The sequence below is a fragment of the Ruditapes philippinarum genome, unplaced genomic scaffold, assembly GCF_026571515.1.
Source record: "Ruditapes philippinarum isolate M1 unplaced genomic scaffold, ASM2657151v2 ctg12814_1_1_1_1, whole genome shotgun sequence".
NCBI classification, from domain to species: domain Eukaryota; kingdom Metazoa; phylum Mollusca; class Bivalvia; order Venerida; family Veneridae; genus Ruditapes; species Ruditapes philippinarum.
In genome coordinates, this window is record NW_026859463.1 from 18,193 (window position 1) to 25,298 (window position 7,106).

Sequence of the window (7,106 nt, forward strand, 5' to 3'; positions counted from 1 at the left end):
AGACCAGTATGTTCAAAATTGGATGTCAAAATGTTCATTAAATGTGAAATGGATGTTTTATATTCATGTTAAAAATAGTATTAACCTGCAAAATATGTTAATGGTCTGGATATTAAAAATAAGATGTGTTTTAGCAAACTTTTGTTCTTCATCTCATTGTTTTTTTAAACTGTTTTTTTTTTTTTAACCTGGGCGATTTAGTTGTTTAGATATTGCTCAATTTGTGAATTTGTACAAGAAAATTAGTACCATTTTGTACTTATTTGTCCACTTTAGTCTAATATAAGACACACGTACATCTATCACACGTACATGTATGATTATTTCTGGAAATATTCTCCATATATAAACTATTATAATATGATGTCAACTCAAGATGTTGGTACAATAAAGAATTTAGCAACTTTTCTATATATAGCGCTTAAAGAACGTGATAAATTTTTGTCTATGCTAAGATCATTAGTTTTTTTTTACTTTTTTGACAAATTTAGCGCTAAAAGAACACATTTTATTTTCTTCTTCTTCAATCCTTAAGTATTTACTTTAAACAAAAAAAGCCACCGGAAAATCTTTGCACCACCGGGATTGTGGCAAACTTCACTACCATTTATACTTGCCCTAAACCCTTAAAAAATCATTTCATATGATATATTTCAGGTTAATTATAAATAATTGACTTCATTTAATGCTGTTTTTAATTTTTTTCGTATCAAAAATTTTATTTTAAATAATTTGTCCGGGCGGAATTTTATGTATTCCGCCCGGAATTATGCTGTCCGGGCGGAATTATTTAAATTCCAATTGGAATTTTTTCCAACATTTTTATTTATACAACGGGATTTTCAATTTTTCTGAAATTGTTGAAATACATAAACACATGCTTAATATGTATAAGTATGCATTTTCTTGTTGACAACGTGTATTTAAGCATTTTTTGGAAATTCTGATCGGATTTTTTCCATTAAATTTAACTGGAAAAAAATCCGATTGGAATAAACCCCATCTGGACATTATTCCAATTGGAGTTTTTTTTTCAATATTTTTAATTGGAAATAGATCCTATTGGAATTAATTCCAAATTAAAAGGAATGAACATGATTTCAATTGGAGGTTAATATGTATATAATATTATAAATATTATTTGATATATTTCTCAATTTCTATTGATAAAATATTTTATTTCAGTATGTTAATGAATTGTCTTCTATGTCTTCTATGTGATATATATTGTTAAAATTTAGATAATGTAGCCATAATATGGTGATCTTACATAAAAAGAATATCATAATTTGTTTCAAATATAATAATGATTTTTTCGTATTTAGTGCAAATCTGAAATAAAATTCAATAATCAATAAGAGGATTTTTTTCTTTTTCATCAATTGTGATGAGCCGGACATTTAATTATTTAATGGAATAATTGCAAGTTCTTTTAAACTACAGTGCAATCTCCGAATTCCGGAACTTCTGAAATCCGGAAACTTCTATAAACCGAACAATTTTTTCGGTCCCGATTTTTCCCTTCTATTTTCTATTAATATAATACTTCTGAATTCCGGAACTTCTAAATTCTGAATTCCGGACGATATTTTCGTAAAATTAGAGTCAAATCAATACAATTTTACCTCCAAAAACCGGAAATATCCAAAGGTGTGAAATACATTGTAAATCGAGAGTGTTTACCCTGCAGGAAGATTTAATCTCCCTGTTCGGTATAGATGGATACCGAAAATAAGCTATTGTCGCGAAAATAAGATCGCGGCTACGAAAATAAGTGCATTTATCTGTTGAAATAATTATGTAAAATATATATTTATGCATTCATTGAATGATTTTACAGCAAATTAAAATTTCAGAACCAAACAAATATTTAAAAAGTGAAGTTTGAGCCGAAAATACTTTTCGTGCGAAAATATTTTAAAGCGAAAATAATATCGGGTCTACGAAAATAAGATTTATTTTTGATAAAATGTATTGAAAACGTATTTTTGTTGTTATTAAATGATTTGTATGAATGAAATAATAAAGAATGGAGTATTTTGTAATGAAATATTAGACGTTTGTGCGGCATATATAGTAATTTCCCAAATAGTATATAAATAGTATAGAAAGAAGGCATGCGAAAATAACCCAAGATGGCGATTACGAAAATAAGATCATAACTAAGTCTTATAAAATTGTATTACTTGCAAATAAGATTGTAAGAATTGAATTAAATCTTCACTTATAAAAGAAATAGCGATGGTATTGTTGTGTATCTTAGGAATAATGTTAAAGATGGTATTTCAATAGTAAAAAATATACATGACACAATTGTAACCAGTTAGTGTTTTTGGTCTTTTCGTTTATTTTAACCTTTTCGCATTTTAATTGGAGTTGTATATTACTTCCCTTTGATTGTAAATTTGAAGGATTATTCAAGCATTGGGTTTCCCGCTGTTTTTAAATATAATTGCTGTCATGTGACATTGTGACCACTCTCAGGTCAGATTTCATTGTGAGAAGTTGTAGAATTATACATTTCTTCTTTACATTTATCTCTATTTTAATTATTATTGATTATTCCTGGAAATTGAGGATTTAGGTTAGTTGGTTTTGTTTTGCTTCAGATTTGTATCTTTTGAGTCACAAATGAGCAATGCTTTATTTGAATTAAGTCATTATTTGAGTTAACATGTATATTTGACATGTACATTGTAATCAAGATGGCTGCCTATATATCTAATAATTTGGTAATTGGTGCAACCACTATTTACTATCCTTTATTATCACAAATGTTATTTAACCATTTACAGTTAGAGCACTGTGTGAGCCAGAAGAATTGATGAGCTGATGAGATTGATATAAGTTGTTTGTATTCTTGTATGTATGAAGACCTGATCCACAATTGGTAAATATGCTATTCTGTACATTGTTTATATAAATTCATTTTAGGTTATTAATATGATTGTTCTTACTTATTTTGACTTAAGGCTAGGGCTGACTTGACCACAAGAGTATTTAAAGTATGACTATTGATATATTCATTGAAATCATTTATAGACAGACATATATGATATGTTAATCTTTATTTATTGCAATATGATATAATAGTTATTGTTTATTTACAGGGCTTTGAAAATATATACAGAATAGAACCAAATCAGGTGTTGTTATATCAGAACCCAGGTCTACTGAATTATTGCTGGCTGGGGCCAGTTAGGTCCAATTCTTATTATTAGGGCTGGAGCCCACCTGGTCACACAATTATTTGGTTAAAATTTGATAAATATTTCTTTAATAATGCTTCTGACATTTACCTAGCTGCAGTTTATTTATGGGGAGAAAATTCACCCATTGTAAATTTGATAGATATAGATTTGTTCGACTGTTTACAAAATGATATGGAACATTTTAAGTCGAAAGGCACGGTGTTAGTTTCAGGAGATTGTAATGCAAGGACATCATGCAAACATGACTATATATTATGTGATCAATTTGTGCCCGACATCGACTCAGATGATTATTTTATTGATACACCCTTGCCAAGATTTTCAATGGACAAGGGGAGTAACTCATATGGTAATAGATTAATTGACATGTGTAAAGCTACCTCCCTTAGAATAGCAAACGGCCGCTTAGGTGACGATTTCGGGAAAGGTGTTTTTACATGCTATAATTATAATGGTGCTAGCTTAATAGATTATTTATTATTGTGTGAAAAAGATTTTGAAATGATAAACAATTTTCATGTATGTAATTTTAATGAATTCAGCGACCATGCAGCCTTAAATTTTGACATTTTGTGTAACTCGGTTAACGCAAATGGTTCAAAAGTATTTAATTACGAGTATATTAAATGGAGTGATAATGATAAAGAATTATATCGTTCTGGAATTATAGCAAAATTGCCTGTTTTAAATGATATATTATTGAAATGTAATGTAAATGATGTAAATAGTGTAAATAATACGGTGAATTTATTCACAAGTGCTGTGAGAGAAGTGGCAGATCCTCTTTTTTTAAAACATGGTTGTACATTTCCAAGATTTGATGTTACTGAAATTGATTATTCCTGTAAATGGTTTGATTTAGATTGTAGGGAAACAAAACAATTGTACAAAAATGCATTAAAACAGTTTAATATGTCACGCACAGAGACTGATAGATTAGAATTAGTTCAACGTAAAGCTAGGTATAAATATGTTGTTAAGAAAAAACGTCGTTCTTTTAAATGGCAACAAACTAAAAAATTTGAAAATTTAAAAAAGAGTAAACCACGTGATTTTTGGCGCTATTTTAAAAAGAAACAGGGACGTAATAATTGTGAAATACCTTTGCACGATTTTAAAACATATTTTGAAACTATGTTCTCTCAAGTAAATTTTTCCTTGAATGAAAGAGCAGAAGATTTTAACAATGTCCATGATTTTAATGATTTTAACCCTGTTTTTTTCTGAATTAGATGGAAATATTACTTTACAGGAAGTACTTAAGGCAATTTTTATGCTTAAAAGAAATAAAACGAAAGGGGAAAATAATCTTTTAAACGGATATTTTGTAGAAGCAAGCGATATTTTGTATGGAGATATAACAGAGCTATTTAACAATATTTTAGAACCTTGCGTTTTTCCGAAACCTGGACGAGAGGTTGTATAATACCATTTCATAAAAATAGAAATAAAGAAAATGTACAAAATTACAGAGGAATAACTTTATTAAGTCATACTGGTAAATTGTTTACTAGTATTTTAAATCAAAGAATAACTAAATGGTGTGATGAAAATAATGTTATCTCTGATGCGCAGTTTGGTTTTAAAAAGGTAGTTCGACTACAGAAGCTGTTTTTATATTGCATTCTATAATTGAAAAATATTTGAACCAGAATAAAAGATTGTATTGTGCTTTTATTTATTTAAAACGCTGTTTGGTTCTATATACAGGAATGCACTTTGGTTTAAGATGTATTATGCTGGTTTGAATGGTAAATTATTAAGAATAATAAGAAGTATGTATAGCTCTGTTAAATCTTGTGTTAAGTCCTGTGGTAACTATTCTGATTTTTTTTTGATATTTTGATTGGATTACGTCAAGGGGAGATAATTTCCCCACTTATGTTTTCCTTGTTTATTGAAGACCTAGAACTTTTGTTTGTGTGTGTTTCACTATCAACAGAAAAATGAAAATTGGGCGTAAAACTTCCTTGTTATCTGTTCGCACCTACAAAATACACAATATCGAGATTGACTTGCCCCAAGGTCATAACAATTTAAAGAATTTTCACACGTGTCATTCTCAATTTGCCTATTATAAACGCAGATGCATTCATATGGCAGCGGACAAAAACAATAAACATAATTCATTCATTCATTCATTCATTCATTCATTCATTCATTCATTCATTTATTTATTCATTCATTCACTGACTGACTGACTGACAGACCTACCGACCGACCGACCTACGGCCGCCCTCCCACTCTACTGAACCCCATCCACCCACTCATTCACTCACTCAATTTCTCACTCACTCACTTACTCATTCATTCATTCATTTGATGATTACCTTATATTTCTTTGACCGTAACAATCATTTGGCTGTAAAATTGGGCGGGGTTTAGCTTATGCTGTTCTTATTTTCAATTACCAATGAATAAAGGAATTCTCATTCGGCTAAAAAATTGATAGGATTGCAAAATGAATCAATGACATATCTGATTAACCCCCAATGTATGTTCTCACCCCAAAACCTTGGAAAAACATTATGATCACAGGTCATAAATTACTAAACATGTTACATAACAGAAGTTCAGGTCGATCAATTAAGATTCCTTACCCTTTAATCAGATTGAGATTGCATTGCATGGTGTGAATAACACAAATGACCCTCTTTGGATATATCACACACACAAAAATTGTGGACCATTAAGCCGTAAATTTACAAGCAGTTTATGAAGGGAATTAGCTCTAAAAAGATTATTTCTTTGTTTAGTTCATTAAATAATTAATTTAACGCTGTTTACATTCAGGAAAATAAATTGTATAAAATCATACCGACCATTTAAATTTGTGAAAAACTGCTGATCAGCTAAATATTTATTCAAATTTATTTAAGGCCGTAAAACTTCTATTCTATATGTTCGGCAAATTTACTCTCTTTACATGCAGGCGAGAAAATGCTGACCATAAAGATAAATAGAGAAAATTGATATTTTGCCGTGAAATAGTTATTCATTTTATATTGTCTGCAAAGCTAATATATTGTATTAAGTCATGTCAACGATTAAATGTAGTAAAAAAAAATAACATGCTGATGAATTTAATATTAAGTCCGTAAAACTATTCTTTTATATGGTCAGCAAATTTAACCTTCATTCATGCGAGCAAATGCTGACCACTAAAATATAAAGTGAAAATGCTGATAAGGTAGATATATAGAGAAAATTGATATTTTGCAATAAAATTGTTATTTATTTTATACTGTCTGCAATGAATAAAGGAATTATCATTCGGCTAATAAATTGATTGTACTGCAAAATGACATTGACATATCTGATTGGCCCCAAAAACTTGTGAAAGCATTATTATCACATGACATTAATTACTTAACATATTACGTATCAGAAGTTCAGATCAATCAATTAATTTTTATTACCCTTTAATCAGATTGAGATTCCATTGCATGGTGTGAAAAACAAAAATGACCCTCTTTTGATATATCACACAAAAATAAATAGAATGTGGACCATTTAGCCGTTAATTTTGCATACACTTTATGAAGAAAATTAGCTCTTAAAAGATTGTTAAGTTCATTTATTCATTGATTCATTCATCATTGATTCATTGATTCATACACTAACTCACTCACTCAGTCACTCACTCACTCACTCACTCACCAACTCACCAACCCACCAACTCACTCACTCACTCACTCACTCACTCACTGAAAGTTTGTTAAGTTCATTCATTCATTCATTCATTCATTCATTTTCATTCATTCACTCACTCACTTACTCACTCATTTTAGATTGGTATTGACACATATATGTTATATATGTATGTCAATCAATGTCTTACATTAGAATGTTTGAGGCTGCACTATGTACACAAGTGGATCTGTAATAATTATC

General features: G+C 29.5%; 1 long non-coding RNA gene across 1 annotated transcript; it reads left to right on the forward strand.

Annotated features, from left to right (window-relative positions):
• Positions 1-2,369: 2,369 nt before the first annotated feature.
• LOC132756604 (uncharacterized) lies at positions 2,370-3,246 on the forward strand. The gene is made up of 3 exons (XR_009629347.1): positions 2,370-2,584; positions 2,796-2,890; positions 3,111-3,246. It is a non-coding gene; the product is annotated as an uncharacterized LOC132756604 (long non-coding RNA).
• Positions 3,247-7,106: the final 3,860 nt, after the last annotated feature.